We start from the raw sequence: 18231 nt of genomic DNA, 5'->3' as shown, positions 1-18231 counted from the left end.
CCTCCCTCTGACCCCAGTGCACTCACCTGTAACTACCAGCTCCACAGGGTCACTCATCTCTGATGTCTCTGCTGGCTCAGACAGCCGGTACTGGCAACGATACGTCCCTGTGTGCACCCACGTTGTGATAGCAAAGCAGAACACGGCCATGTCCTGAACATTGCACTTCTTCATGCAGGGGGTGAAACCTCCTTCCTGGCAGAGCCGGACCCAGGCAGATGGCCGGGGCAGGTGACACCGCAGGGTGACATTGTCCCCCACTTCTAACCCCTGGCTAGGGTGCAGCAACAGGGAGGGTCAGGGCACTGGGACAGGGGACAGCAGTCAGCCTTGTTCCCTGCACACCCTCCTGTGCCCCTCTGATGGCCCACTGACCACGCTCCCCTCCCTCTGGCCCCATTCTTCCCCCGTCCTCATATTCACTTTGCTTTGCCCTGCTCGCTGCCACCAGCCACCAACCTGCAAGGGACATGGTCCTGGTCCCACACAGGGCCACCAACCCCCGTGGCACCACGTCCCCATTGTCACTCACCCAGGAGGAGGGCCAGCGCCATTGGTGCCTTGGGACAGGAGCAGCTTGGGACAGCGAGACTGCAGTGGGGACAGGGAGTGTCTGCAGATCCCTTTTCTAGATCCACAGATACAGGAGCTGGCAATAGAACATAGATGTAGAGCTCGTAAAGAAGAGCGTATTGTTTGCGGGCTTTTTGATGCTGCTCTGATAGCAAGGCAGAAAGATAAAAGGAGGGAAGAACTGTGTCACTAGGGGAGGTGATTAAGAGTTTGCAATCTGAGCTATAATTCAAGGGAAAGCGGTGGTGGCAGGCAGAGAGAGCTCAGCACACTTTGCAGAGCCATCTGCATGATGCTTCTGTGAGAGGGCGTCAGATTCAGACAGCAGCTGCTGACTTGGAGGGGTGGATGTGGTGAAGGAGTGCGGCAGCCCAGGGAGGGAATGAGAGGGAGTTGTGAGGAATCAGCATCAAGAGATGAGGGTAAATCTGCCCCTCGCCTTCTCCATCTCGTTACATCTGAACATCAACACGAGGCTGAAGAACCCTTCCCCTTCCCCATCCTCTTCCCTCTCCCTTTTCCCTTACGCTTCCTCTTTGCTTTTTCCAGCACTGTGGGGATGCTTTGCATCAGTGCATTTCTCAAATGCCCTCGTGCCCTGCTGCACTGCCTCACGACCTCCGGAGATTGCACCTGCATCAAACATAGGAGGGAATAACTGTGAGTGCGATGGGGACATCAATCACAGCTCCCCACCACTGCCACCACCGCCACCACCAGGTTCCTGTCCAACTCCTCCCTGCCACCTGCGGGTTCTGGCTGCTTATGTGTCCCCATTCTCCACCACTACATCCGCAGGGATGGGATGTGGAGACACTGACACGAAGGATTGACGGACGGCAGGACAAACAAATGGGTGCTGACACCTACCTGAGTGCAGGTGTGGGCATCACCTCCAGCATCATGCTGACCCCAAGGGGGGAGGACTGTAGGCAGCAACCCCTGATGTGGTAGGAGCACCTATAGGTGCCAGCACCTGCTGGGGTCACCAAAGAGGATGCAGGTGGCTGTGCCCCCACCACTGGGTTCTTGGTGCTGCACGGGGGTTGAAGACCCATCCTTGTGCAGGAGGAAGGCGGCCCCATAGTTCTTGTTCCAGCAGTGGATGGCAGCATTGGTCGCCATTTCCACATGTTCCTCAGGGCTGAGGGAAATGCCTGGTGGGGGTACCCGTGATCTGAGTGCAGAGAGGAGACAGCAGTGTGACATGGCCTTGGGGAGAACAGCACAAGGACACTCATTTTCCCAGTGCCCTCACTTGTTACCACCAGCTCCTCGGGTCACTGTCTCCGATGTCGCTGGTGGCTCCAACACCCAGCACTGGCACTGATACTTCTCTGCATCTTCCTTCTCTACACAAACCAAGGGGAAATCAACCGTGTACTGCACCCTGCCTGAGACTTCTTTGGATCTCAAATGCCCGTTCTGGCACACAGATCTCTGGAGGTCCCTTCCAACCCCTACAATTCTGTGATTCTGTGATTCTGTGATTTGAGGTGTTTGTAGCAATGGTCGTGGCGTTCTCTGTTTGGCTGCAACTCTGACTAAATGGAATAGAATGGTGAAGGAAAAGACAGAAGCTGGTATTCTCTGGGCAAATTTGCGTGCCAAATCCACCTTTAGCAGAAGAAAGATGTGGTTTTTCAGAACTCAGGAGAGCTGTACCCGCACATACTACAGGCATATATTTGATGAGCTTGCATTCCCCTTCTGTTGAATCAAAAACCTGGGCTAAGAAGGAATGTTCCATGTAGGGAGAAGAAGATGATAGAACGTGTTCCTTTCAAGGCTCGCGTGGGAAATGTCAGGTATAGTGCTGAAGGCACCATTCAGCCACGGGCCTTTTTTGCCAAAAAAGTAACAAGACAGGCAGCGCTGCAGAACTGAGTATTCTCCATGGATTTACTCATCGCCTGAAACAGACTGTGGCAATTGTCTTTATGATCATCAGCATATAGTTAAAAGGGAGCAGCTGACAAAGGTAAGGGCATACCAGTGAGTCTTTCCATTTTGAAAGATTTTCATGTAGTCCTTGCTCATCTCTAAGTACTGAAGATTTATCAGAGTCACAGATTCCATCTGTCTTTCATCATCACCATGGAATATTATTCCAAAAGCTGTTAAGCTATTGCAAATGACCTTATCTGAGCCATGCTCTTTTTTCTGTTTTAACTTGAAATGCTTGTTATGTATTCATTTCATGTATCTCTTATTTTTGCCTTGCCTCAAGCTGGAAGTCACTCTAAGAAAGCCATCTAAAAAATTCCCTATTTAGTATGTGTGTACATCTCAGTGTGAATTGTAGTGTATGCTATCTTTGGTTCATGCTGTACTCCGTAATGTGGCAGTATGGCTGTACTCTTTCCAAAGCAGCATGCCTTTTCAGGAAGCAGTTCACCTCCAGCTGAAGTTGTTTCTGTGTTATTGAACTGTAAGGGGGATAAGAAATGCCACGTGGAAGAAGCAGCTGTGCTGGCTGCTTCTCCTCTGTTGTCTGGGGGAACATCTGATAAGGTGCCCATCTTGTACCTATCTGTGGCTCCAGTGGAATGTGTGGCAAGGCAGAAGCAAAAGACTTGAACTTTGCAGCTGGGAAAAAAAGCCTACAAAATAAGGCAGTTACGCACAGATTGAGATAAAAGTGACAGATGTGAATGATGAAGAAGTCCGTGTAATATCTGACCTTCTTCCTCAGAGCAGAGATTCACTGTCAGACAGGACGCTTCAGACATTGATCTCATCACACAACTGAAGCAATGACAGCGTTTGCTTACTGCTTAAAGGGAGACCTCCAGGGTAAATGCACAAACAGGTGTACAAGAAGAGTTAGCAGTTGTCACTCTTCCCAAACGCACTGTGATATGGGATGTGTTCAAGGTAGCAGACTTGCTGGAGGGGCAGATTTACTTGCAGCTTTATAGGAGACCTGAGATATCAGTGCAGAACTTCATGATAAAACACCGTTAGTAAAATCTATTGAAGAGGTGAATCCTCCTAGTTTCTGATTTCCATGCAGTTTGTGACTCCCTAATCATGAAACTAAAATTTGTATTATTGAAAATCATATGTTTGGTTATTTTGATCCAGCTGGACTTTAGTTTTAATATTTGCCTTCCTGCCTATCGGGGAACTTGAGTAATTTTACCCTGCTATGATATTGTGCAGCTCCTCCCTTTGACAGAGTGGTGTAGGCTGTTATCAGCTTGGCTGAGGGAGCCGGGATTGTTCGATCTGCTGAAGAGGAGGCTCAGGGGAGACCTTACAGCTCTCTCTAACTACCTGAAGGGAAGTTGCAGTGAGCTGGACTCGGCCTCTTCTCCCATGTAAGCAGTGAGACGACCAGAGGAAATGGCCTCAAGCTGCACCAGGGGAGATTCACGTTGGACGTTAGGAAATACTGCTGCTCGGAAAGAGTGGTCAGGCACTGGAATGGGCTTCCCAGGAGGTGCTGGAGTCACCGACCCTGGAGGCATTCACGGAATGTTTCAAGGATTTGGTGTTGAGGGACGTGGTTTAGGGAGAACTGTTGGTGATGATCTTGCAGGTCTTTTCCAACCTCGGTGATTCTCTGAGAGCAGGAGAAACAGTTATTGCCTATACTTTTTTCTATTCTACGTCACTTTGTATTTGGGCTGCTGCTTGGGATCTGCTCAGGAACACCGATTATCTTAGATACTTTTGATCTGTAAAGATGAAAATGAGAATGAAGATGGGGTGGATTTTAATATCAGCTATTGGGTGAATACCAAGGATGTAAAAAGGGATTTGAAATATTTGATGGATTGAGATAAAAAAGACCTAGTGGAGATTGTAGGGATTGAACTGTCTTTCCTTCTTCATGTATCAAATTGGAAAGTGCTCTTCAATATCAGGCGAAGGTGACAAATTTCAATTCAATCATATCTCTACAGATTTTTTTTCTGTTCTCATAAAAACGTTGTACAGAAGACTGCAATATTGAAGAGGAAGAGTGAGATTCAATTTCCAGCCACCTACTTTCCTGAACATAGGTGTCCTTACGTTGGTGTCCACATGGGAGCTAGGAACTTGACTCAGGTCCCCACATAAAGGCACCTGATGAAAGTTGAGGTGCTGCAGGGTGCTCCTTGCTTCCTGCTGCTGGTACCGACAAGTCCGGGTGTCTCTGGAGCTGCCTGTCCCATTCAGCAGTCCTGTATGTCCTGAACTGCTGCACAGTTCTGTGCCCTTTTAAGGCCGTGCTGTTGGATAAGGTGATGAGAGCACTTGACCAGTATAGGACAATACAGGAACACAGGATTCAGCCTTGTCTTGAGACTTTGGAGAGAAGAAATAAAAGTCAGCTTCAAATAGGCCCAGAACTGGGAAAGGGTCTTCCACCCCAGGCAGATCCTGCTGATGAACTGCACAGCGCAGAGTTGTCTCACGCTCATAGTGAGGAAACATCAAGAGGAGCAAAGCTGAAAGCTTATTAAAATTCCACATGTACAAAGCTAAGTATGACTGAATTGTTGTATCTAGTATTTTCTGTTCTCACCTCAGGACCAACTGCAAGTTGAGTTCAGAATTTCACTGCTAACTGTAAGGTCAGAACCTTGAGAAACAGATGAGGACTCAACAAATCAATCAACAGAATTATGCTCTCCTTTTAATATAGCTGTCCCTCCTTGATGATAGCAGAGAAGGGACAGTTTGCATTAGTGTTTAATCAGTCGGTTCCCTGACTTGGTCTGGAAATGTCAGTTCTTAGTCCCCCTTGCCTTGAAAAATGAAGATACTGGAATTTGGTGTAACTCCTTTGTGTGAGAGGTACAGTCCTCCTCCCGGTATTTGCCTCATGGAAGGGCTTGCTCATAACCCAGAGTGTAGTGCTCATAACCTCACGTAGCGCAGTGAGTCTTGACAGAAGACTCGGTGGTAAACTCGGAAGTTTTCTCTGTTTATTTTCTTCAACCTTAAACACATGAATTTTTAGTCATTTTATTTAAACCTTGGTTTCGAGAAAATGTTACCAGTAAAACCTGGTCAGGAAAAAAGCATGATGAAATTATTCACTCTGCTGAAAGTTTTCAAATTATGAAGGTGAATGAAATCCCATCTATTTGAAGTTTCATTAGAAATACCCAAGCATTTTCCTTCCTACCCCGATATACCTTAACCCAGAGGTGGCAATTAAGTATTTGTTGTCCTACAAAAGGAGGTTGAGTATGAACTGAGAAATCGGTCAATTTCTAATGGCATTTCTGTACGCCTTGTGGTGAAAGTGGTGAAGACAGATGAAAGGCAAGTAGGTTGGTATATGAAATGATCATTCTTCACCCTGAATAGCAATTTCATGCACTTTGAATCCAAGAATTAGAGCCTCTTGTTTTGTAACTTGATCACAGCACAGTAACTCCTAAGCTAATTTCTTCAAGGCTCATCTGTAGTCTTAGCTGATTAGCCTCCCACAGTGAAATGTTTGGGATGGAAGACAGCAGCAAGTAGAGATCGCTGATTTATTTGATTGCAGCCATTATGGCTACCCTAGGAGGACTTGGGAGCAAATCCTGTTTTCCATGTACTCAAGCTAGAGTGAACCTTTGCTCCAACTGTACCAAATGTAACTATGTGAAATGCTTGTTAGTGTCTCAGTAGTAAGGGTGAGCGCTCTATTCAGAGTCACTGCAGTCAAAGACTTGCAGGTAGTTTTCAGAGTTCAAGACAAGTGGCTCTGTGGGCATGCTGCCCAGCCACGGTCCCTCATGCATCCCTACTGGTGGACTGCCAGAGTGCCCTGTGCTTCCCTTTCAGCCTCTGCACCTTTGTTTCCTTCTCAGGGAATCGGGGTAAGAGATGAAAGGCAGAGATAACACGCAGAGTGCTTTGCCCACCTGTATTTTCTGGAGAAGTGCCTTCAGATGTCTTGGCACAAGTTTTCCCTAATGATTTCGGGCTTACAAAATAGGGCTTCATAGTCCTGGATATTGCAAGCATTAGATCCATATGGGTTGAACTCCCTAAGAAAGTCACATAAGCAGAAGCACACACGAAAATAGAACTTATTTTAGTTCAAACTCTGGTACATAAATACAGGAAGGTTTTATGGTTGTTAGGATCTTATGCTTTCATGACACTACAAAACGTCATAGGAAATCAGCAAAATCGTAGCAGTTTTCATTAACAGATTCTTACTAAAAAAAAAAAAAAAAAAAAAGGGAGGGGGGTGGGGACTTTAAAGTAGGATAGAACAGAACACTACAAAAGGAAACTTGTGAAGGTACATCAGCTTTGTGAGAACCTGTAATAAACAATGTGGATTGCTCATATCTGAGTCCTTACAAGGACTCATAAACTCGTCTCAAATTTCTTTATCAGAAATGAAAGCAAGGGTGTGTATTTTGCACTGCTCACTGGACTCTGTTTAGCCAGCATATCAAAACACATGAAAGCATTTTCCATAAGTTCAACTTGCCATTATTCAAGATTCATTCCTTTTTTTTTCGTTTTGTTTTGGTTTGAAACAGCACAGATCAGGTGATTTCTCATCTTGGAGATGCATGTTCAGCTCATTTAAATGAGCAGTCAAATCCCACAAAAAAACTAGCTATGAAAGCCATTTCTCATCTTCACCTTTAAAACCAATGCTTCTTTTGGATTCCATAAATGACTTGATTTCATTTCGCAAATCATCACATCCTCTTAGCATTTTATCCCAACTCAGCCACCTTCCTTCGGAAAAGTAAATGATGCCCCCATAATCAGCATCTATACTTCTCATGAATTCCTGTAATTAGCAACTATTCAGTCCATTGGACATAATGATGTTCAGTGCGGCTCCTCCGAGAGGGGGTTATTTTCTCGGCAGTCCAGAAAGGATCTCTCCCGACTTCTTCGAATGTGCTCCCTGGGAGCACAGCATCTGTCGCTCCTCGAATCTCCAGCTGCCTCTTTCAGAGAGGCTTTTCTCTTCTACCCTTGTGGTCACAGAACACAGAAGTGGAGCCACAGAGACCACACTTTGTGGCTCGAAATGAAGGCACGGACACAACATTCAGAGCCAGGCGTAGTGCCTTCTGCATATATGTACACTCGGCGACGTCCAAACCGCTCCTTTCCGATGTGCGGAGAAGAGCCCGCAACTCGGAGAAAAGCTGCCGGGGACAGTTGCCCTTTCTCGGCGACGGAGGAACACGACACCGCGGCTGGAGGCTGAAAGCGGCATTCGGCGATAAGCGCGACTTCTCGGGCAGCAACGGCAATCGCTCCGGAGCGCTTCACCACGAGTGCCACTTCCGAGCCGTGACAGCGAAGTCGTGCCGGTCTGAAGCCGAGAACGTCCGAATTCAGCCTGCTGCCGTTCCTCCGGAGGGGCTTATTTTCGCCGCAGTCTCTGGGCTGGAAGAGCCCAGAGAGGGCTCCGCCCCATTGGAATGAAAGTAATCTTACATTACTGAGAAAGAGGGAGCAATTTCTGGTTGCATAGACGAAGGATGGGAATTTGGGAAGTCTACCCTAGCAGTTCCTTTGGTTAAATTACAGCTAGGGGAGCAGGATAAAGAAGTTTACCTTTCGTGGATACGGGTGCCTCTTCCTGCCCGTAGATGATTTTGTAACAACAGAAGCAGCTAATGCCAATAAAAAAAACAAACAAACTAACAAATACACAAGCAAGCAAACAAATAAATGAATAGCTCACTTTTTGGGATTAATTGAATATGGCCTGAGAAAACAAGAAGGAATAAATATATTCTAGAACATGCCAGGTTACTCTGGCAAGAAATTAAATACAACTGAAATGAAGGATCAAAGAATATTAACTGAATGAGAATTGTAAATCTCCCTTTAACACAAACAGGGAAAACCAAGGTTACAACCCCAGAGACAAAAGAGCAATATTCCATCAAAAACCTCTGGCAAACACCTGGAGAACTCCTTCAAAATTGCAACTGCTTCCCTGGAATCAGACACTGATGCATTGTTTCTCAAAAGCAAGGTCCACATTCCCGCTAGTGTTACGCTTTCTCATTTTATGTTTTAGTCACACGTTACAAAGAAGCTTTGTTACTCATATATACTGACGACACGTTATCTTCAGCCCAAGACAATGACTCTTCAGCTAATGCCACCCAGGCAAGCCGGATGATTGGTGATGCTGAGAAGGCTCAGGAACATTCTTTCTTGAAACAGGCCAAAGTCCATTCCAAGTTCAAACCTTGGCAAAATGCAAGCTTCGTATTTATTTACACAATAATACTATTGGACTATGGATCAACGAAATAAATAAGTCCCATTCTTGCAAAACCTGTTGCTGGTTCCATTGCACTCTTCTGGAAATCTGCACAGACAGAAATGAAATTCAGGAAGATTCCTGTGTTGCATGCAGGAGATGGTCGCTGCAGTGATCGTGGGAGAGAGCTGTCGTTAGAAAACTGTCATGTGAATTCACAAAGCATATCAAGAACGAGACAGCACCAAAGCTGAGAAACAAGGGTGTTTTTTCCTAAGACAGATAAGATTGCAAGAGAAGATGCTGCTTTCCACAAAGCATCGCATTTTTTTATTTTTTATTTATTTATTTAATTAGTAAGCAGAAGTGGATATATCCACAGCCCATAACAATTCATGGAATTCCTTTGTTGTTCTTTCATGCCCCTACAAGGCTTGGCAAAGATGCCCAATGCATAATCAAATGTGGAAAAGCTGCAGTTAGGTTTGTCACAGGAAGCAAGCTTCTGAAGTCCCTGCAACAGGATAGTACGTAAGTGCTGTTTCCAGTTACAAAGAGAATCCCAGCAAGAATTGTTAGGACCAATAAATGACAATAGATGGCAGCAGAGACCATGAAATACTCATCTTGCTGCTTCTCACTGCAGAAACGGCATTTCTTTCGCACGGTAAGTCCGATACTTTTAGAGAACTACTTAAAGAGACGGTCGGCCTGTTGGATTCAGAATATGAGAATATTACCCCCCGAGCCTAGCCCTATCTGCACTCCCATAGATATGGGCACTCTTCATGCATATTTATGATGAGCCAGAACTCACCTTCGCTTCTCTCCTGCACTGCTGAGCTAATTGTAATCTTAATTGAGTGATGTATGTTGCAAAACACTAGGCAAATGTAACCTACGAAGCACCAGAAGAGAGCTAGACGAGTTTCTGTCCCCTTCAAAACTCCTTCGGCATGAACATATTGTCATAACATAGAACATATGTTATAACATAGATGTTATGGAATATTGCTTTGGCCAGTTTAATTTTGATTACATGCTGCACTGAATTTGTGATTTCCACTCTGTTATACTGGTATCTCCAGAGCCCTTTTCTTGTGGTGTCTTTTCAATTTTCTTCAAGAATCACTGTTTGTGTATATACGCTCTAGTGAACTAGGGCATCAACTGGGATCGGCAGCACTAGATATAGAAATTCGTTGTCGAAGTTTCCTTGCATTGTAACTTCAAATACTCAGGTAATTGTAATGGTATCTTGGTAAGCGTTGGAAACACCCAAATAATTTTCTGGGACGGTAGCTCTGATCAAGCAGATTTTATTTGCAATTGCAATAGTGGGCCTCCAGCAGGCAGAGGAGTTGCTAAGTTGGGATAAAATGCTAAGAAGATGTTATGATTTGCCAAATGAAATCAAATCATTGATGGAATCAAGAAGAAATATTGTTCCTCAAGGTGAAGATGAGACATGGCTTACCTAGTTAGCCGCATTACCTTTTTGGCAGTAGGTACATATGTGAACAACCTGTTTTCAAAGATGCATCACAGACACCTGGAGAACTCCTTCAAAATTGCAACTGCTTCCCTGGAATCAGACACTGATGCATTGTTTCTCAAAAGCAAGGTCCACATTCCCACTAGTGTTACGCTTTCTCATTTTATGTTTTAGTCACACGTTACAAAGAAGCTTTGTTACTCATATATACTGACGACACGTTATCTTCAGCCCAAGACAATGACTCTTCAGCTAATGCCACCCAGGCAAGCCGGATGATTGGTGATGCTGAGAAGGCTCAGGAACATTCTTTCTTGAAACAGGCCAAAGTCCATTCAAAGTTCAAACCTTGGCAAAATGCAAGCTTCGTATTTATTTACACAATAATACTATTGGACTATGGATCAACGAAATAAGTAAGTCCCATTCTTGCAAAACCTGTTGCTGGTTCCATTGCACTCTTCTGGAAATCTGCACAGACAGAAATGAAATTCAGGAAGATTCCTGTGTTGCATGCAGGAGATGGTCGCTGCAGTGATCGTGGGAGAGAGCTGTCGTTAGAAAACTGTCATGTGAATTCACAAAGCATATCAAGAACGAGACAGCACCAAAGCTGAGAAACAAGGGTGTTTTTTCCTAAGACAGATAAGATTGCAAGAGAAGATGCTGCTTTCCACAAAGCATCGCATTTTTTTTTTTTAATTTATTTATTTAATTAGTAAGCAGAAGTGGATATATCCACAGCCCATAACAATTCATGGAATTCCTTTGTTGTTCTTTCATACCCCTACAAGGCTTGGCAAAGATGCCCAATGCATAATCAAATGTGGAAAAGCTGCAGTTAGGTTTGTCACAGGAAGCAAGCTTCTGAAGTCCCTGCAACAGGATAGTACATAAGTGCCGTTTCCAGTTCTTTAAAGACACCAGTTGTCAAGTGAACTAAGGAGATAGGAGCTCCTAAAAAGTCTGCCAATGTGAAAATGAAGTTCCTTACTGATCGTATCTGAGCTACTACCTCTAAAAACCACCACTACCTGGCAGAAATTACATTGTGGGAAAGGGGTTACAGCCATCAGAACTATCAGAACAGCCTTCGTGTCTTTTATGCCCTATCAGCCAACGCTTCTCTCTCCCTGCCCTGGTTCCCCACTGGCTGAGTACTGCAGGCTCACCAATTTCCCAACATTCCACTAAACATACAGGTACTGGCTAAAGATGAACGGTTGCTAGCTAAGCGTATATTGCTAATTCTCACATTTGCTCATTCTGCACTAGGCCACAATTCCTGGACACCTGCTGTCCTGGGATAGAGGTAAGTTGGGAGGAAAAATGTAGGGGAGCATCACTTGCATTCCTCCTAATATAAAGGAGGGGCAGTTTGACCTCCTGTCAGAGGCCCCTTAAGTTGTTCTTTTGCTGAGGGCCTCTTGGCAAAACAGAATAGCCTATAATACAAAAGTTACAATTTTGGTACTTCTGAAGTATTTCATCTTATCTACTAAGTGTGCATAAATGTGGAATAATAAGCCACTTTCTTCCAGTGAGGCTGTGCACGCCCCGTCCCTGGAGGTGTTCAAGGCCAGGTTGGATGGGGCCCTGCGCAGCCTGCGCTGGTATTAAATGTGGTGGTTAGTGGCCCTGCATGTGGCAGGGGGTTTGGAGATTCATGAAGCTTGAGGTCCCTTCCAACCCTGGCCATTCTGTGATTCTGTGATTCTGTGACTCCTCCGGCTGCTATTACTGGTGAGGAGAGCAGCTCTGTTTCCTGGGCTGATGGATGTGGTCCTGGCCCCAGAGGCATGCATTATATAGAGCGCAAGGTTCTGTTCTGTTCTATTTTGGGCCCAAACTTTTGTTACTTGCATTCTCTATAAGTGTTGACATGGTGACAGTGTCAAGCTCTTTACCAATCTATTGGCCTTTCTGGTTTGAGCAAGAAATTGCATTTCTAACTTCAGCTCTGAGAAAAGGGCAAAAATTCATTTGGGATTCTTACTGCCTTGTACTGTAAATCTCTGAATTCTGTATGGATGGGGCCTTATAAATATTTCTATAATTAGTCAAAGCACAGTAAAGCATATAGGTTTTTTTTCCTTCAGGTTAAATACTGCTGATTAGCTGCTTACTTTTTAGAAAGTTCTCTGTCCTTAGTATTTACACAAGTCTTTTTCTGACCTGCTGTAAGCCCGTTCGTCCAAACCAGATAAGGAGTCTCATTTTAGAGCTGGAGATAGTGTAACACTGTTACTAGTTGATACTTGCTATTTCCTTGCATTCCAGGATTACGTCATAGACAAAAGAACTGCCTCCTAGAAAGAATGACATATGAATTATAATGCAGTAGTGATCTTGTTTTTGGTGTTATTATTGCATAGGTATATCTGCCTTTGCAATGTTAGTTCTAGAAGATACTGTCTACAGGTATTGCTGACAATTCTCTTCCCCATCACTCTGTATGTCTCATTGTCTTTTTCGTAGTTTCCATTGTGTGTTTTTTTTTCTTGTTCTTCGTTTCTTTTTTCTTTCTTTTTTTGTTTTTGTTTTTATTTTTGTTTGTCTGTCTATCTGTATGGCTGTTGCTTTCGTTTTTCTTTCTTTGTTTGTTTGTTTGTTTGTTTGTGTGTGTGTGTGGGGGGGGGGGGGGGGGGAGAAGGGGGTTTTGGGAGGGCTGAGTTGGTTGTTTTAGCTTGGTTGTTCTGTTTGTCTGTCTGCTTCCAAGTGACTCCAGTATATGTCCATCTCAGAAATCTGTTTGTATTATGATCTTTAATGCAAATATGAAAAGCATTGACTACAGACACCCTTTCACTGATATTCTGATACTTCACTCAACTAAGGAAACCTCATTATTCTTCAACAGGTCATCTACAAACTGATTAGTAGAGAAGAAGCCACTAGGAGTAACAAACAATTAAGAGGCCATGGCCACCTGAGGGAAACCTCATGGTGTTTTGTTTTGGCCAAGGAAAACCAGTTGATCATTTTCAGAACTTGCATAAATTAAAAACATCAATTAATAAAAATGATACAAATAAATAGTAATAATAATTACATAAAAGTAAGAAAAGACCATTCAAGCTGCATGAAAATAAAATCATGGATTCTCACTACCACTGTTGCTGTATTTGTTTATAAAGCCAAGATCATGGCCTCAATCTACTGTGTCAAACTGCATAACTTGACATGCTGTCTTCCTCTAAAGAGGGATTAAAAACACAAATGAAATCTTAGAATCCATTTGAAAATCAATTTTACTTTATTTCCCTGAACTTCAATAATATAGTGACACCCAACCTTCACTTAAAAGGATGAGTAACGTGAGCAAACGTGGATTAATAACTGGTATAACTAAGTGTTATTATTCTATAGACCTCAAAGGTGTCTGCCTTCTGAATATCACCAGATTTTACAAAAGATCATTCAGATCCACGCTTTAAACGTGTGCTATCAAAATAAGTTCAACTAGCTTACAGAAATGACTAGGCAGTTTCACTTTCAATAGATATGATTTAAAATGATACCTTTGAAGTAGTGACCAAGCTCGGTGTGGCTCCCATCATTTCTAGCCTCGCTATATTAACTACATCTCAAGAATAAGGATTGCGCTCTTATGGAAAAAATAGGTAGTGAATGTCAGTCTTACTGAGAAGACTAACGGTCATCACTTGATCTAAAAATAATAAAACACGGATCACACAAATATACGTTTTCTTGTCTGGAAAAAAGCAAGAATTTTCAGAAGGAGCATGAAATCACAAGCAGCATGGATGTTCGGATTTTGTATATTCGAGGGCAAAAAAAGAATTCTCAAAGAAAATATCCATAGAAAATATGTAATCCTTTATCACCTTTGGAGAAATAATGCTGATGTGTGGTATGAAACTGAAAAAAAAAAAAAAAGAAAAAAAAAAGAAAAAAGCAGGTAACTGTCAAAATGTTAGCTAAATACACTAAACACTAATACGCCTGTATATACGTATGTATATATACAGGTATGTAATATACGTGTAGTGGAATACTGTTGAGAAGGTTCATCCTCTATTGTCACACCACCAGCATCGGCCTCTGATCTTGTGGACGAATATAATCACATAGGAGACGTTACTGTTGAAGCAGACCTCATACATACACATGGAATCTGCTGTACGATTTTCACTTCAAAGGCATAATTTGCTTAGGCAATCGACACCATCAATAAGAACATCTATTGTATAATGCATCAAGATCTACCTGACTTCCTAATAATCGAGGTGCTGAGACTGTAACTTGTCAATCTATGTATATTGATTTTCTATTGCTTTTGCCACAGTGTATTTGGTGTGTTGATTTTATGGCCACCAGACACTCACTCAGCCTCTCTCTCACTCCCCCTGCACAGAAAGCCAGAGAGAGAGGGGAAAGCCCATGGGAATATTACCTCAGAAGTCAAACAAATTTAACTTCGGGAAAATAAATTTCATTTATTCATCCCATGCCCTGCTCAGCAGGTCTTCCTCACCCCTCCGTTTCTGACTCCTTCATCTGTCGCAGAGTAGCTCCTCTCCGCTCTCCCTTCCTCCTCACACCTCTCCCTGATCCAGCATACGCTCTTCAGGAGCTGCAGGGTGAGCGTTGCTGGGGGCACATAGCACCTTCTCCATGACCTTCTTCCAAGGTGTTCCCACTCTTTTCTGGGATCTTTCTTCTGAGCTCCACTCCCTCTGAGCTGCCTGCCCTTTGGCTAATGGGTCCTGTGGGGCAGTAGGAGGGAGTAGCAGTGGGCTGGAACTAGTTGTGTCTAGCACCCCAGTTTCACACCACACATCAGCATTATGGCAGGCCTTTCCACAACTGGACACCTGCACTCAGTGCAATACTCTTGTGATCAGAAAAGTCCAAAGAATGTTTCAGAAAGGTGAGTTGGGATTGTGTAAACATACAACACGTGTATTGATTAAAATTACATTTATGTTTATTAGGAATACAATGTTAGTTCAATTGTTCAGGAAGTGTAGACTCTGTAAGAATTGATTCTTACAAAATCAGAATCATTGTAAACAGCCTGAATTTTCAAAGCACTCAATGAACTGTACATAAGCTTTATTTGAGAAGCCCCTTATGCAAACAGCCTCCTTTTCTAGTGGATGAGCACACACACTTTCTCTCAAAACTGTTTAATCATGGGGTGAGGCCAGGGGCCTCCTCCTGTTACCTGTCCCCTGCCAAGGAAGAAGCACTGCTGCACTTGCGTTTTCCAGAAGAGGTGACGGGCCTTGGCAGTGGGACGACTGGGATGCCAGCAAGGAAGTCAGGCTGGCCCTAAGTAAAAGTGAGAAACTTCATCTGGATGTAAATATTGCCTTCATAACCTGGGGTTCCCTTGTTGCATCTGCTTGCAGAGGAGAGGGACTGGGCTTTTTCTTGGTGATGGACTGACAAATGAACGAGGAAGATTCAGTCTGGATCAGATAGAATTGGAGCTGAAGGTCTCAGCAGCAGCATGAGAGGCCTACACAGTGCCATCCTATGGACTCAGAAGGCTCAGGGTGCATTGCAGTCATACAGGAATTCACCTTTTTTAACGTCTTTGAACTATTTCTGAAAACTTTCTGAATTCTGCCTCTCCTCCATTCTTTACATAGCTACAATGTATTAGCCAGCTATAATTATCTCAAATTTCTTTTTGTACTGTTAGTAATTGCTACAGTTTTCCCGAGCACTTGGTGTATAAAACCTAACTAGATAATCCTCACTGTAAGGGGCTATGAGTCCTTTCCGTTTTGATTGGAGAAGGTAAAGCCATGGAGATATTTTATTTAATTTATGATTATCAATTTATGATCAGATATGATACAAACCATTGAAGAGACAGACCTCTGTTGTTACTGGGGCATTGGTATTCACTGAGTCAAGAGCGGCCGCCTGAAGAACAGGAACCACTGCTACCCTGAGCGTGTCCACAGAAAGCTCACTTGTTCTGAATACTTACATAGTATCCTGTGCTCTCCGTTGCACTGCACTTATAATACGCATGCACAGTCCAGCCATGAGTATTTCTTTACTGGGAGACCTGCCACATTTCAGTGGGAAGGTTACTGCTGCCCTCTGCAGCTGAGAGCCCAGACCCTTTGTATATGGGCTGTGGCACTGTTGTTTTAGTAAATCATGCCTAGTCAAGGTTTGGATTAATTTGGCACGTACAACAATCTGTGTATGCCTACCTGTTTTCCTATACTAGATTGCAAACGTTTAACAAAGCAAACCTCCTCACTTTTGCCAGTGGTTTCCCGTCTGGTTACAAACTCATCACTTACTGCAGTAAGAACACCACATTTTGCTTCAGCGTTTGCTACGAATTCCACACCTTGCTGTCATTCCTTCCTCAGCTTCATTTTCTCCACCCTTCACTGCTATCGCATCTGTTACCAGACGCAGCGCCGCTTTTGGCACAAGCTGCTCTTCTGTTCAGTGAGGGCAGAACCCTCCTGGGCCCTGCCAGCCCCCCCTCCCAGCTCTTCCTGCGGAGATCTCTGGGTCCTAGAGCCCTTCTCTCAGCTCCTCCCTCCTCAGGCTTCCCGTGCTGACACTGGGATACCGAGTTTCCTACATCTCTGCAGATCAAGGCTCTTCTCGCTTCCAGTCTTTTGTTTTCGTCCCCACTCGCCATTAACGCCTCGTTTGCGTTCTGGTTACCAGCGGGGGGAGGAGCAGTGTGGGGATGCGTTCTCTTGCCGGCACTGATCTGCTTTGGCTGGAGCAGATCACAGACTTGAATATTTTAACCCGCTGCTCTTCTTTAAACGTTGTGCTGATTTTTGTCTTCGTTGTTTTGTTTTTCACAGTTCCACTATTTGTACCCTCAGTTACGCTTCCATGCACCGTTCCTAATTCCACTTCCATGCAGCACTGATGTTTGCACTTCCATACAGCACTAACATTCACACTTCTGTGCACTGTTAACAATTCCACCTCCGTATACCATTAACCATTACATTTCCATCTGCCATTTACATTTACACTTTCATTGCCATAAGCATTTACCAATCACAAAGACAGTGACAATAACCAGGACAGGATATCCCCAAGATTCTTCCTCTCCCCCATGTCATCAGTGGGAAATGAGCATTCCCGTTCACCTGATTCCGGCAGTGAAAATCCCACCCGACGGCGGCGGCCGGGCAGCCGATGGTATCGTGGGCTGATCTGCAGAGCAACCAGCCTCTCCCTCGCCCTCAGGCAGACTGGCGCTGTCGGACTGCGATCTTCAGTGACTCTTTAGCGCTTCAAAGAGCTTTCTCCGAGTCTGCAGCTCCCCGAACGCTGTCTTACCACCCGCAGCAGCAGCGTCCCATAGCTTCACCCCGACCCGGTCCCCTCCTTCGGGGTCGTAAATGGTCTGATTTGCGATCGAGGGGTCACTCTTGGCAGCCCAGAGCAGCACCTGCTGTAAAACGGCAGCGGGCACCGTCTTTTCCCATTTTTTCAGAACAATCTGCAAAGTAACTCGGACGTTCTTTTGTTCGGAGCTCACATGAATCCCCACGGCAACGGTCCGGAGAAAGGCACTCCGAGCTGTCGGGGCGATGAATCCTCAGGTTGTGGCACTTCTCTCCGCGTCTGCCGTGCTTCTCAGCGTGTTCTGCGCCCTTTCTCAGAGTGTGCCACGCTTCTCTCAGCGTGTGCCACGCTTCTCTCAGCGTGCTCCGTGTTTTTCTCGGCACCTGCCACGCTTTTCTCAGCGTGCTCCGGAGCGGTCAGTCTTCAAGTCGGGCCCGGCTTGGGGTCCCTGTTCGGGCGCCAATTGTCGGCGCTCAGCCGAGTTAGAGAGCTCGCACGGTTTCTTGTCGCATCAGAATCGTTCTCCGAATAGTTCTGCTTTATGGTGTTCAACACACATCTCATGTACCATTCACTTATAAGCAGGAAAGTGCTGTCCCCCTCCTCAGTTAATTGGCCCAGCTTCTCCCAAACAATAGTGATAAAGGATGAAAGGTTT

At 44.7% G+C, this 18231-nt stretch overlaps 1 pseudogene across 1 annotated transcript in view; it reads right to left on the bottom strand.

Moving 5' to 3' along the window:
• Positions 1–472, bottom strand: part of LOC306945805 (osteoclast-associated immunoglobulin-like receptor) — a 70280-nt pseudogene extending 69808 nt beyond the window's left edge. The window contains exons 1-2 of the transcript in view: positions 424–472; positions 27–305 (exon numbers count right to left, since the gene is read on the bottom strand). The product of the transcript in view is annotated as an osteoclast-associated immunoglobulin-like receptor (transcript). The remainder of the gene's footprint in view (positions 1–26; positions 306–423) is intronic.
• Positions 473–18231: the final 17759 nt, after the last annotated feature.

Source organism: Tetrao urogallus, assembly GCF_951394365.1.
Source record: "Tetrao urogallus genome assembly, chromosome: 4".
Classification (NCBI taxonomy): domain Eukaryota; kingdom Metazoa; phylum Chordata; class Aves; order Galliformes; family Phasianidae; genus Tetrao; species Tetrao urogallus.
This window is presented reverse-complemented; position numbering and strand designations above follow the sequence as displayed.